At 43.7% G+C, this 14,006-nt stretch overlaps 1 long non-coding RNA gene across 1 annotated transcript in view; it reads right to left on the minus strand.

The window, feature by feature from the left end:
- Positions 1–14,006, minus strand: part of LOC134477958 (uncharacterized) — a 433,997-nt gene that overhangs the window by 28,155 nt on the left and 391,836 nt on the right. The window lies entirely within an intron of this gene.

A 14,006-nucleotide genomic window follows, 5' to 3' on the forward strand; every position in this document is an offset into this window, starting at 1 on the left:
GTAGACAACATAGGCAGGCAGAGTCCAGGTCCATGTTGATCAATCCCCAAAGCAGCTCCACAGCAAGACAGTGTGTAATCCTAGTGACTCTGCACTCTGTTCCCACTGAAGTTCAGCTTGGCCTCTGGCTACAAGGCCAGAACCAGACCTGCCCAGCCCACAGCACTCCACACACCCACGGTGGGCTTGAATTCATCAGGAGCCATCTGTGTAGTCAGCAGTCACTTTGAGTCCTGAGCTCAGTTGGCCTCAGCTCAAGATGGCCCCCAGCCAATCACCATCTGCTGCAGGATGTCTGAACTGAACATCTTGCCAGCCCCTGCAATGCACTGTGCCGTGCTCTACTGGCGCACTTCTCTGCGGAGGATGCTGGGGTTGCCAGCAGTCACGGTGCATCTGCAGCTTTGAGCCACCCCACCCTCACAGTGAGTCTGAGGTCAGGAAGAAAGCATGCCTGCCTCCTCTTCCTCCTTCATTAGTTTCTTTTCTCTCCCTGTGGGCTTCAGTTCCCTCTTCAGATCTTTCCTGGTCCCAGGAACCCAATTCCCTCCATCTTCTCTTCCTCACATTGCTATTTTCCAGTGTTGTTGAGACATCAAATCTTGGAGAGGCTCTTTCTCTTGTGCTCACCATGCCATCATCTTTGCAGAAGTCCCCTAAGTTAAAGGGTGTGGACTAAATGATAGGTAGAGAAGATTTCATGGCTGACCAATTCTCAGTCTACGGCATGGGTACTTCTGACTGCTGTCAGCCGGATTTATAGTGAGAATTAGTAATGAAAGCAAAGCCAAAAGACTTGAAAAACCTGTAGTTTGGCCAAAAGGAAAACACTTACATAGTTGCAGCCAAGAAAAGTATTGCTGAAGAGTTGAGTGCCATTAAAAAGAAACTGAGTGTATTTACATCCAAGCAGAAAGAAAGATTACTGATTCTCAGGAATCAGTCAACTCCACTCATTGGATGCTCAACAGTGAAAACTGTAAACTCCTTTAAAATATTTGCTTTGAAGAAAGGGTGTCAGAGTGTCTTGCTCAGGCAGGAATGTCTAGGGAAGTGTATATGAATATTTGACCATCCAGGTTCCCAAAAGTCACTGTATTCATGCTCCAAACAAACCAAACTACTTTGCACACTGGTGGCAGATCTTGAGGTTGTCTACATGATACTGGTTTTGCAGATATGTAGAATACAAAAATTATGAGATAAGGGAGTCATTCACCCAGATTTCAGGGGAAGGTCTGAAGGTTCAAGAAATGTTTGACAATGCCAGAGTTCCCCCTAGTCCCTGGGAAGGCAAAGCAGGGCGCTGTGGGAATGAAGCTGAAGGTGCGGTGGAGACCCTAGAAAGCTGAAAGTGACAAAAATGTGAGCCATTCACTGAGGAAGACTGCCAGCAACCACTGAGCCCACCAAGAGTGAGGCTGTGTGGGGCAGCCAGGAAAGTGGGGGTGCCGCTGCCCGGGCTTTCGTGGCCACATCTGGCCATGGCCTGCTCTTATCCTAAACATGGGGCTATAGGGTTTAATGTTTACTTTTCTGGGTTTTAGTCTTGCTTTTTGTCCGTTCCTTTCTATGTGCCTCTCTTTTGGAGTGGTGATGTTTACCTAGTATTTACTGTGTCTAGGGAGCATATAAGTTTTGTTTTGTTTTGTTTTTGTTTTTGTTTTTAGAGTAGCTCACAGGTAAGAGTTTGTCTTGAGTGTCAGGACAAATTTTTTCACTTGGAATTTTGAGCAAAATTAGCACTGTTGAGACTTTGGGAAAGAATTAGTGAATTGACAGTTGTATGCAGGACTGTTAAATCATTCTAGGTAGAATTACAACTTTGCCTCTCTTTGGAATCTCAGCATGGCTTAAGGACACGTGGCTGAATGTCAATCTGGCAAGGGTTGGAGCCATGATGGTTAATCCTGGTGGCCAATTTGGTTGGTTTGGGAGATGTCTAGGAGATTAGTAAAAAGCACTTTTGGATGTGTCTGGATAGATCATGGGTGGGTGAACTTGGGGACTACATTTGGTCTTTAGCTCCTTCCTGGCATTTTCTCAGTTCTCTGCTTCGTAGGTGTCATAAATTGAGAAGCTTCCACCATGAGCTTCCACTGTGATGTTTCTACCTCAAAACCAGTTAACCATTGACTGAGACCTCTGAAATCATAAGGCAAAATGAATAATTTTGTCTATTATGCATGTCAGATATTTTTTCTAGCACCATAGAAGCTGGGAAAATACTTTTCTTTTTGTATCATTTTTCTGATAAAAGATCTCCATCTGCTCTTTCTGTCCTTTTCCTGTCTCTCCTCTCATGTTTCCCTGTGTCTCTGAATTAGCCAGCTATTAGGTGTTAGGACACCCTTAGGCATTCCTGACCATACCTAACTTGAACACGTGTGTGAGGCCTTGAGACCCCAAGATACTACAGTATTTTTCCTTATAGAGACCATATTCTTCTTTAAGTTTTTTCCAGTCCCCCTTTTTTTCTATAGCTCATGGTTCTTCTTCAAGCAGCCCAGATGTTAAACATTACCACTGATTATTCTTTACAAACTTCCTTAGGTTAGTCATTTTCTCATGTAGTAAACCTTGAATCAAGTCAAATAAAGACAGTCTCTGTGGATGAAGCTTCTAGAGGCCTTGTAGAAAGATGAAACTATAACAGTTGTCAGAAGGGACAGGATTTCAGGGAGCTCAGACATGCTCTGTCCTCTCCATTGGCATCTAGGCTACTGGGGTTTACTAACTCCCATGCTATTGGTTTATAAAGCTACTGTGGAGTTGGGGAGACGGGTGTGGAAAGAGGGCAAGTTAAAATTCCAGAAAACTCACTACTCAATAATAAAACTCACTCCTTAATGAAAGGTACCATTTTTGTAGAAACACTCTTGATTCTTTTATGCTTTTGATTTATTTCTGAAATTATTTAGAAGTTGATTATGACAATTTGAGGCAGTATTCTCACTGACCTTGGGAAGCAGTGAAGTTTTAGGGTTCCTAAACTGCTGATACAGAAGTACATCTCTGGGCATCTGTACTCCCCTGACAGGCCAAGCAGTTACTGTTTGGGTACCTCATTCTTCTTGCTTCCTTTTTGGATTATTTCCATAAGTGAGGAAAAAATTCTAAGTGCAATTGACTATGTTCAAGCCAAGGCTCTAATTTTTATATATATTTTAAAGTAGATAAGCTAGAGATTACAACTTCTACTGAAAGTGTGAGCATCAGGAGAGACTAACGTGAAGGCAGACGATCAAAACAAGACAGAGATCACCTATTCAGATACCTTAAAAACAACAAAAAACATAAAAATTGATCCAACAGTTGCTAGACTGTGCAGAGAACACTAATCTAAGGTTAACTGGACTAAAAGATCAGAAGACTGAGCAAAAGGCATGGAAAGCCTGCTTAGAAAAATTTCCAAATACAGGGAAATAATTTAATATACAGAAAAATGATGATCAGAGCATAAAGTAATGAAATGGAGACTAAATACTACAGAATCAATAAATTGAAGAGCTGGTTGTTTGATTTGTTTTATTTTTTGAGACAGTTCTTGCTATGTAGTTCTGGCCTTGAGCTCACTGTGTAGCCTAGGCTAGCCTTAACCTCACAGCACTTCAGCCTCCAAAATGCTGGGATTAAAGACACGTGCCACCATGCTGGCTCAAGAGCTGGTTCCCTGAAAGAATAAACAAAACAGACAAACCCTTAGCGAATTTCAATGAACAAAAAAGAAAAAAGAAAAACAAGACCCAACTCAGTGCAATTAGAAATGAAAAGGGTGAAATCACAGTGCATACCACTGAAATCCATAATATTATTAGCTAATACTTCAAAAACCTGTACTCTAATAAATTGGATAATTCACAAGAAATGGATAGGTTTCTAGATATATATGCATTTCCAAACTGACACGAGAAGATTTAAAAACTCCAAAGACAGGAAATGATATTAAAAGAGGTAATTTAAAGAAAAAAGCTACCAATTAAGAGAAGCTTGGGTCCCAGTGGAGTTACCACTAAATTCTGCAAGAACTTCAGAGAAGATCTAAGGCCAGCACTCCTCACATGCTTTAATGAAACTCAAAGGGAAGGAGTACTCCCAAAGTCATTCCTAGAAGATCGAATTCCTGTGATTCCAAAACCAGATAAGGATCCAAGAGAAAAGAAATGCCGTCCAGTCTCTTTGAAGAACACTGACATAAAAATCTACAACAAATTCTATTATTGGCAAACAGAATACAACAAATCATAAAAAAGATCACACATCGTGACCAGGTAGGCCACATCCCAAGGACTCAAGAATGGCTCTACATACATAAGCCAACCATGTAATTCATCACACACACAAAAGGAAGGACAAAAGCCACATAATCCTCTTAATAGGTGAAGAAAAAGCCTTTGACAAAAATCCAACACCCATTCGTGACAAAATCCTCAAGAAAACAGGCACAGAAGGACCTTATCTCAGTCTGATAAAAGCCACTTACGACCAACCTACTGCCAGCATCATATTAAATGAGTGAAAACTGAAAGCTTTCCCTTAAAAATTGGAAACAAGAAAAGGATTCCACTATCACCACTCGTGTTCAATATGGTACTCGGAACTTTAGCCAGAGCAACCGGGAAGAGAAGAAATGAAAGGGAAATGCATAGTGAAGGATGAAGTCAAGTATCACTCTTTGCAGAGAATATGATACTCTACCCAGAATACCCAGAAATTCCATCAAATGACTCCTAGAATTAATAGCCACATTCATACTACGGCAGGACACAAAATCAGTGTGCAAACGTTAACAGCATTCCTGTGTATCAGTAACAAACTCACTGAGAAAGGAATTAGAATAATGCCATTCATAATAGCATCAGGAAAAGTTAGACATTTAGGAATTAACCAAACCAATAATGTGAAAGGCTTCTACAACAACAGTAGAGTACTCTCAAAAAACTGAAGAGAGCATCAGAAAATGGAAGGGAATCCTCTATTCCTGCATAGGCAGAAATAATATTGTCAAGTTGGCTATAATTCCAGAACCGATATACAGATTTAATGCAATCCCAATCAAAATTCCAGCAGCATTCCTCACAGAGTGAGAGAAAACAACTCTACAATTCGTACGGAACCAGAAGAGTCCCAGAAAAGCAAAAGCAATCAAGAGCAAAGCAGAAGGCATCACAATCCCAGACTTGAAGTTATATTGCAAAGCAAAGTATTGTCACAAAACAGACATAAAGTTCAATGGAATGAACAGAGAACCCAGACACAACGTCGTGCACGCTCAGCTAGAGGAAAAGCAGCCCCCGTGGTGGTGGTGAAGCACACACTTCCCACATTTCGTTAGAAGACCAGATCCAGACCCAGACTGCTCACCATACACTAAACCAAGATGGACCAAAGATCTAAATATTCAAGCAGAACTACTTAGTCTACTGGAAAATAAAGCAGGTAAAACTCTTCACAACATAGCAAAGACAAGGACTTTATGAACAGAACCCCAATTACAAAATGAAATAACATCAAAAATTAATAAATGAGTTCATATTTATTAATTTATTGAGTTGAAAAGTTTTTGCACAAAAGAAATAACCAGCAGACTGAGGAGACAACCTACAGAACAGGAAAAAATAATTGCTAGCTATGTCTCAGACAGAGGTCTAATAGCCAGAATATATAAAGAATTCAAAAAAACTAGATCCCTCAAATAAAAAGAACCAGTCAAAAAATCAGCAACTGAAATGAATGGACACTTCTCAGAAGAAGTACAAATAGCCAATAAATATATGAAAGAATGTTCAACATTCTGGCAACGAGAAAAATGCAAATTAAAACAATACTGAGATTCCATCTGACCCCAGAAAAAAATGGCCATCATCAAGAAATCAAATGCAATAAGTGCTGGGAGGTTGCAGGAAAAAAAGAACACTTCTGCCTTGTTGGTGGGAATGGAAGTCAGTGCGGAGATTCCTCAAAAAACTAAAAGCAGAGATTCCATTACAATTTGCTTTTGAGGTACCCTCCAGATTTTATTCCCATACAGATTCCTAACATGAAGTCTGCTAGGAGACTTGGGCCTATAACTCAGTGGCACAGCACCTGCCTGGCAAGCACAAGGTTCTGAGTTCGATTCCCAGTACCAAAAAAATAAAATAAAATAAAATAAAATAAATAAATAAAGCTTATCAGAAAGTTAAGGTATCCTGTACTCACACGAGAAAAAAAAAAGACTACCAAATCTGTCTTTAAATAAAGCACTTCATTTAAATGATTCAAAATAATGGGAAAGCCAACTACTTCCTCATTCTGGCTCTGGGCATCAAGGAAAGGTTTGCTCACCTACACCTGATGCTGGTGCTGTGGTTTTTGCTCTGTCATCCTCCCCAAGTGGCAGAGGAAGCCACCGAGCCCCTCAGACACACCCTTTGCTCCACTGCAGCTGTTCTCCACAAGGCTGCTGTGACTTAGCTTGGGGAGAAGTCCCAGAGCCCACAGGTGACGCTCTTTACACAGCCACTGCTTTACTGTTCTTCTCCGGCGTAGAAGATAGTTACCCACACTGCTTTCTTTGGTGGTGGGGGTGTTGGTCTTTGTTTATTCCTTTTCCTTTACTAAGACCTTTCTTAATTGTAAGATTCTCCTAGCAGACCTCATGTTAGGAATCTGTATAATAAAATCAATGTTTTTGCTACTCGAAAATATTGCTTTCTTCTGACAGCAGGTGTTGGTGTTCTCACTACACACATCAAACAGTTCTCCAGCAGACACCACCTGGATGCCCAAAAACCTAATTCAGTTCCAATCTGGAAACAGCACCGGATCCCACAGGCTAAGGGTTTGGTCCCACCAGACCCACCACCAGACCCACCTTCTCAAGTTCAGCTCTGCATGGTGGCTTGTACCTCTGACCATCAGCTCTCAGCTGGGCTTCCCCACAGCTCCCTCCTCAGCCTCGATTAACCGGCTAAGGGCCCACAGAACTCAGGGCTATGCCAAGGTGCACTGGGTTCACACGTTAGCAAAGGATACAGTAACAAATTGGCACAGACGGAAGCGATGCAGGGGGCAAAATGTGGAGACACACGGGGCTCTGTGTGCAATCCAGCCCGGTGGAGCTGCCTCCCAGCACTTGCACCTGTGCAGCAACCAGTGGCTCTCAGCCCCTTCGGAGCATTTGCACACAAACGTGTGGGCTCACCACACAGATGTGACTGATGACACACACCATTGGCCACTGTGAGTCACTGAACCTTCCAGCAGCTGAATGGTGGAGCTAGGTATTCCCACCCTCAATTCTCAGGCTGGTTCCCATGGTAACCAAACCATGCCCAGCTCTCTACCCGCTGCCACTGGAACAAAAGAGGCTCCTGTGTCCCAGAAAGCTCAAGGGACTTAGCAACCCTGCATGAAGAACAGGGCCAAAGGCCAAGTGTCTGCACAAAAGGTGCTGCTTCTACTTACAAGGTTTTAGGAGAGCTCTCTTAGGAACAGAGGCAGTTTCCTCTTGTATTGCAATATCAGTGTCCCCTTTTGATACTCACATCACCCCAGGGCCCACTCTGTCCCTTCCTGTCAATTATTTCCTGCTCTGTAACCATCCACTTGCTTGTTCCCAGTTCTCCAGATCACATGGCAGTGGTGTGGAAAATTTATCTGTACTTCCTATAGATGCTCATGTGGAGGTATGAACAGAACAAATCATTAGTGAGTATGTGATTAACGATAAATGAAAACCATTGTGGAGTTTAAATTTTTCGCATGATTGTTTAACTTTTGTCACAAAGAGCTGTAGTTATTTTGTTTCCCAGAAGATGCTGGGAAGCATTCCAAAGAGAAGCAGATTCTCAAAAAAAAAAAAAAACCTAAGAAGTGGGGAATAATGCTATAAATGTGTCAGATATTTACTATATTGAGACATTTAAACTTCAGGAAATTAACCCAAGTGGAAAAAATGCCAATTTTCTAACACCAGGTTAACTGTGGTGAAAGTTTATCCACACATAGCTACCACAAAGGGAGCCTACAGACACACAAGTGGCTAAGACTGTCTCTTAATTCATAAACTATTTTGTCACATCTGCCCCCTCAGCCACATAAAGTGACATGAAAGACCCTAATTGTACCCACAGGTCTGAGTGCCGACCCTTCCTTACACAGACTTCCGTCCAGAATTACACCCTATCCAGGAGCCACAGGGGTGTTCCGGGAAGAAGCAGCCCTGCCCTGAGATGCACAGGTTAAAAATCTTTAATCTTAATCCTTGGCCAAAACATTGTATTTCTGCTGAGAACCCTGATTTTCTCTGGAAACCAGTGTGAACCCATCATCTGCCCAGCATTTGACAGTAGAAGGTTCTATTTCTTTTCTGAAAGCTTGACCCCATTCTTTTGGCTTTTATATTGTTTAGACAACTAGAGAGGAACAGTTCATGATGATTAGTAAAATCTATTGGATATGTTTTCAGTCCTCATGATGTATTACATTTAAAAATGAGCCCTCAGGGCATTTCGCTACCTAAAATATATAATCACTGTCATAGATTTAAAATCATTCTACTGTTTCAAAATGGTTATATACAGCCACAACATCAACATACCACATTAGTTTAAAAATAAACATATTTCCCTATATCATTTTTAATAACAGTAGTTTGGCAATAACAGAAGAATTTAAGAGAACTCATGTGTTTGTGCTTACAATTGTGTTTTCGGTGTCTTTACACGCCATATTTAGTAGATTTCATTCTGAAAATGTCTCAAACCCATGAATTTTTTAAGATACGCGAATTCCTTTAACCACAGAGTTGGAAACTAGTGCCACACTCTGGGCTGGGAGAGCCTCAGGTCCATACCATGGTCCCCTTACTCAGAGCTCTCTGTGTACCCCAGGAGAACAGACTTGTTCCAGACACAATTCTGAGTGAAAAAAAAATACTTGAACTGTACAAATTAATGAGGTAACATGTGAGGACCAGTCCACGCATATACTTGTAATGAGCAATTCTGGGTAATTAACATTTCTATCTCCTTATTTCTTTTTTAGACATTTGACTAACATTTAATGATTGTATACAGTTGTAAGGATGATTTTCCGTGCACATGTGCAGTCCATAGTGACCAAGCAGGTCAGTGTTCCCATGTCTGTGTCCCTGTCTCTGGGGGACCTCTCTTCCAGTGAGTTGAGAGCCTACCGTGGTCTCCTTGAGGCCTTGGGAGCACACCCTTCTTGAGCCAGACTTCAACCCTGCTGACATCCATTTGTGTGTGTGGTCAGCAGAGGCCATATGGCCATCAGAAGCTGCATGGTCAGTTGGGGCCACATAGTCAGTAGGAGGTCCATGTGGTCAGCAGAGGCCGCGTGGTCAATAGAGGCCACGTATCTGTAGGAGGACTGAATGATCAGTAGAGGCCATGTGGTCAGCAAAGGCTGCATGGTCAGTAAGGGCTGCATGGTCAGTGGACATCTGCATGTTCAGCAGTGGCCACACTGAGGATTCCACCCCCCAGCAAGTCTGCCGGCTTCCCTCTGTGTGGCTTCTCTGTGGTGCTCAGTCTTCTTTTCGGCCTCTATCCTCAGACACAGCAGCTGAAAGCTGGGAAAAGGGGCTGCTCACAAAGCCCTCTCCCCTTTGCTAGTTTTTATCCAGGAAAGAGATTTTCCCAGAATCCCCCTGGAATTCTTGGCCACCCTTCTGGCCCAGCAGGGTCCCATACCACTGAGCCATCCCGTTCATGGTCCTGCAGAGGTGGTGCAGAGCCTGGGCAGCCTGGAGCGTGATGAGCCCAGGACTCCCTGCCACAGAGCCAGCCTCGGGCTGTGAAGGACAGAGCAGGTAGAAGCTGCGGGGGCTTCTGAGGAGGCCACAGATGCTGCTGCTTCCTCCTCATCTCTGCCAGTTCCGCTGGCTGGAAGTTCAGAGCAGCAGCCTCATGAGCAAGTTCCATGGCGCTTGCATTGCTATGATTTTAGTTTTTAACCACTGCAGCCATGCTGAATCCCCATCAATGGCTCAAACTGTTGCTGGCTCATCGCTGTGGGCAAGGGGTGGCACCCACTTCCTTTAAGTACATTGCTGATCCTCCACGGCCCCACAAGGAACAACTCTTTCAGACAGGAAGGGGAGCACAGCTGGAGTGGGCCCCAGGAGTCGTCCAGAGCCTGCACAAAGATGGGGCTTCTAGGCCCGCGCCCATGGCCAAGGGGTGCAGCACGCGCGGCACAGTCATTGGGAGGTGGTGGTCTAGAGGGACGCCTGAGGCAGGAGAGCAGCCCGAGGACCTTAGGGACGAGAGGCAGGGACAGTAGGGAGCTCCTCAGTGGACAGCAGGGGTGGGAGAAAGGCCCGAGGCAGGAAGTCACCAAGGCTGCAGTCACAGAGGAAGTGGGGCAGAGGGAAAACACACTGCACCACTTCCTGGAGCACGCTCACTGGACAGACAACTTTATAACCACCCAGACCATCAAAAGCCTCTATGAAGAAGCACTTACCTCGTGCTCCAGTCCGTCTCTGACCACGGAAGTTAGCTTTAAAGCTGAAAGGATTTCTCTGTAAATCAGAGTCAATCAGTACTTTTACAAATTCTCCCAAGCTCTTGGGGAGGAATTGGTGCCCACGGCCACAACATGTCCTGCCCACCTGTTACATGACCTGGGCTCACTGTGGCTCTGGGGAGGTGGAAAGCTCCAGTGAAGCCGAGATGGGACCAGAACGCAGGGCATTGATGCAGGGGCCCTGGGGACATAGAAGACAATGCCAGTTCTCTCTCTGTGACTGAAGCCTTCGTAACGGAGGTTAGAGTCGACCTCTTGTGATTTCTCTGGCCTTGGTTATTTTTCTTGTCTTTTGTTCCACTTGCTTTGTGGAACGTCAAGCAGTCTCAAGAGACTCCTTAAAAACATGAGTTCTATCCAGCCACCTATTGATAACAATCTAAGCATGAAAATGTTTTAATATGGATGCATTCAATCAGCCTTTATTGCGCTATCATTGCATGCCAAGATTTTGAGAGTTGTCTTTGATCTTAATGAATTGCAAGACAAGCTTCCATCAGGCTTGTTTTCAGCAGTGAACACCAGTTACGGTGAACATGATAGAAATCTATTTTCTATCCCATGAAGGTCTGCAGGCCGATAAACCAACTCTGCTTCGCCGGGTCCCTAAGAAACAAGTTTTCTGGCACTATGTAACTGTAACTGCATTCTAGACAACAGAATGAGGAAGTAATTTTAAAAATAAAAGAACCGTGATCTTCTAAGAAAGTTTTTGCTAGGCCAAGTTTTTGGCACACAATGTCTGCACTACTCATGCAGAGCTGGTGCTGGCATGTAAGACTTCTTCATCCCTCTCCTCATCCTCTTCCCTCCCCCATCGCCTGATCTTCTCTGAGAAAGATCTGCTCCTTATTTCCTAATTGCCTGCATTTTATTTTGCTCTTTATGATACTTTGGGTTTCTCATATAAGAGAAAAACCACATATTTAAGCTTGTGTGCGTGATTTATCTCACTTTGTATTATGGGCTCAAAGTGCATCCATTTTTCTACAGATGACTCAAGTGTACACTTCTTTATGTCAGAGAAATGCTCACTGTGTGTAGACACATTTTCTTACCATTCATCTGTTGGTGGATACACAGGTCACTTCCGAAATCTAGCTGTATCTAATGACGCTGCTATAACATGCCTGTTTTTTATCACTGTATGTCTTCAACTCTTTAGGGAAGATACCTAGAAGGGGACTAGCTGGGCCAAATGAAATTACTAGTTTTAGTTTTTAGAAGAATCTCCACACTGTTTTCCGTAGTTTACTAATTTACATCCCCACCAGCAACACAGGAGGGTTCCTTTTCCCTCTATGCTGACCAGCTTGATACGATACCACTGCTATTATCTGCCTTCTTGGGTGTCCTTTCTGCACTAAGATAGAATCTCAGTGTTGTTTTAGAATTACGGTTAGGGTTAGAGCTGCTGCATGACAGCTCCATGTCCAGAACTTAATTGTACTGCCTTGACTATCTACAAAGGCAGGATAGAAAAGGCAGTGTTTATTTGGAATCATATATTTGCTTGCTAAGAACTATGAGCTTGATTTCCGTGAAAGAAAAGGGGGCAAGGTTGTTGATGGAGGGGGGAGCCCTGCTGCAACCAGAACCTGTTTCACAGCAACGAGGAGCCTCCGGGGTGACATGTCCTGATAGCATGTCTGGTTTGCATCACAGCCAGGGTGTGACCGCCTTTCTTCCTCGTCCAAGTTCAGCACTGGTTTCACTAGACAACAGCCTTCACAGTTTGACATGTGAGATGGCTCCTTTTCCACAGTTTCCCCCTTAGATTTGACATAGTGTCAGTGACATGGTAAAACGTGTTTACAAGCAGGCCCAGGCAGTGAATGAGCCGCAGCCCCAGCCATGCCTTTAACGTTGGTTTTCTTCTTTAGCGATCTAGGAATGTGGGAAAAGCCAGATGTTAATGTCTAGGTAAGAGTCCTGTTTTCCTCTTTTATTTCTGTCCTGGGCTGTTTATCCTGATAGGGACAAGTACACTTTTTTGCTTCCTTTCTGCCCACTGCTGTACACTAGGTACCTGGGGGCTCCATAGGCAGTCACATAGATGCCCATTTGCTTTCTCCTCTGCTGAGATCCTACAGACAAAGCCATCCAGCACCGAAGTTTCCACAGCTATGTCATCTCTGCTCATCATGCTCACCCCTGCTAAACTTCTGGAGAGGAAAACCCAGCTCCATGTGGCTTCGGAATCCTGATGACCAGCGCTGGCTACCTACAAGGGCCTGGCTTCCCCAAAGCCCACAGTCACCTGAAGAGAATGGCCTCCTGCAAGTCCTCCAGTCTCCCATCCCATCCCACTGCAGGCAGCCACAACAGCTGCCCTTCCCAAGGAAAGTGCACCTGGATCTGGGCCTGGACGCCTCTGCGGATGGATGCGTCCTCACCAGCCCAGCACAAGCAACTCTGCCATGGCTTCTGACATCTGGAGCTCTCCCCTGGACACCCAATCAATCATCAGGTCTTGTAACCACATGAAAAAAAGGTCATGTCTGCCAAATGGCCACAGTTTCTCTCCTTCATGTTTGAAATGTTTTCTTATCAACTTTCAGAAATAATGTGTAATATAAAACTTCTCAGAAATGATGTGTAATATAAAACCTTCCTTCCATCCTTCAGTGATTTTAATTTGTTGCAAGTGCCAGCATTTCCAATGAAGAGATTGATGGGAAAGTTCAAGAGCAGACCCCTCTTGAGTATTGCCCCAGACCCGGTCCTGTGGTCAGCACCCCACTGCCTCCTGAAAAGAGGACGCTGCTCACACAAGCTCAGCATGGGCTTAAAGTGGACAGCAATGGGGCACCCGTGGCAGAGGGAACTAGAGCGCCAAGAGGGCCTCTGCTGAAAACCTAATGCCTGAAGTCCCAGCCAAGTGGTTTACGATTGGCAGCAGGTCTCAGGAGGGTACCCAGGGACACATGTCACCGTGCTAGTGACAGCACTGTGATGGTTTTGAGCTTACGTGTGATCTCATACAGTTTCCTTCCCTAAAAACACTTTCAGATAATTCAGGTTGGATGAAGACCACTATCTAGCAGGAGAAGACCCAAATGACATAATCATTTATTATTATTGAACCAATTGATAAAAACTTAATTTTATTTTGACCAGGTCACAGAAAATACTTCAATGGAAAATGATTGGAAAGAAGTCATTGGGTTCTTTTTTCTAAATGTATTATGTTGTGGGAAAAATATCAAGACTCATTTCAGAGGATCTTTGAAAGGACTGACTCTGTGACAATTGACTCTCAGAGCCAAGGATATAACTGAGTGACCCAGAAACTGGCTCTATCTTTAATCTTAGCATGGGCTTGTTGACTTTAAATTCTTTTCTCGTTACATCCAACGATTTAATTTGCTTCTTGCTTTATCTCTTCATGTGATTCTTTAAATTATTGCATATTCCTGTGGTAGTATGAAGATGTCTATTACAATCTCTAAAAGTTTAAATGTTCT

Source organism: Cavia porcellus, unplaced genomic scaffold, assembly GCF_034190915.1.
Source record: "Cavia porcellus strain 051 isolate PalLab524CR breed Dunkin Hartley unplaced genomic scaffold, mCavPor4.1 scaffold_10, whole genome shotgun sequence".
NCBI lineage: Eukaryota > Metazoa > Chordata > Mammalia > Rodentia > Caviidae > Cavia > Cavia porcellus.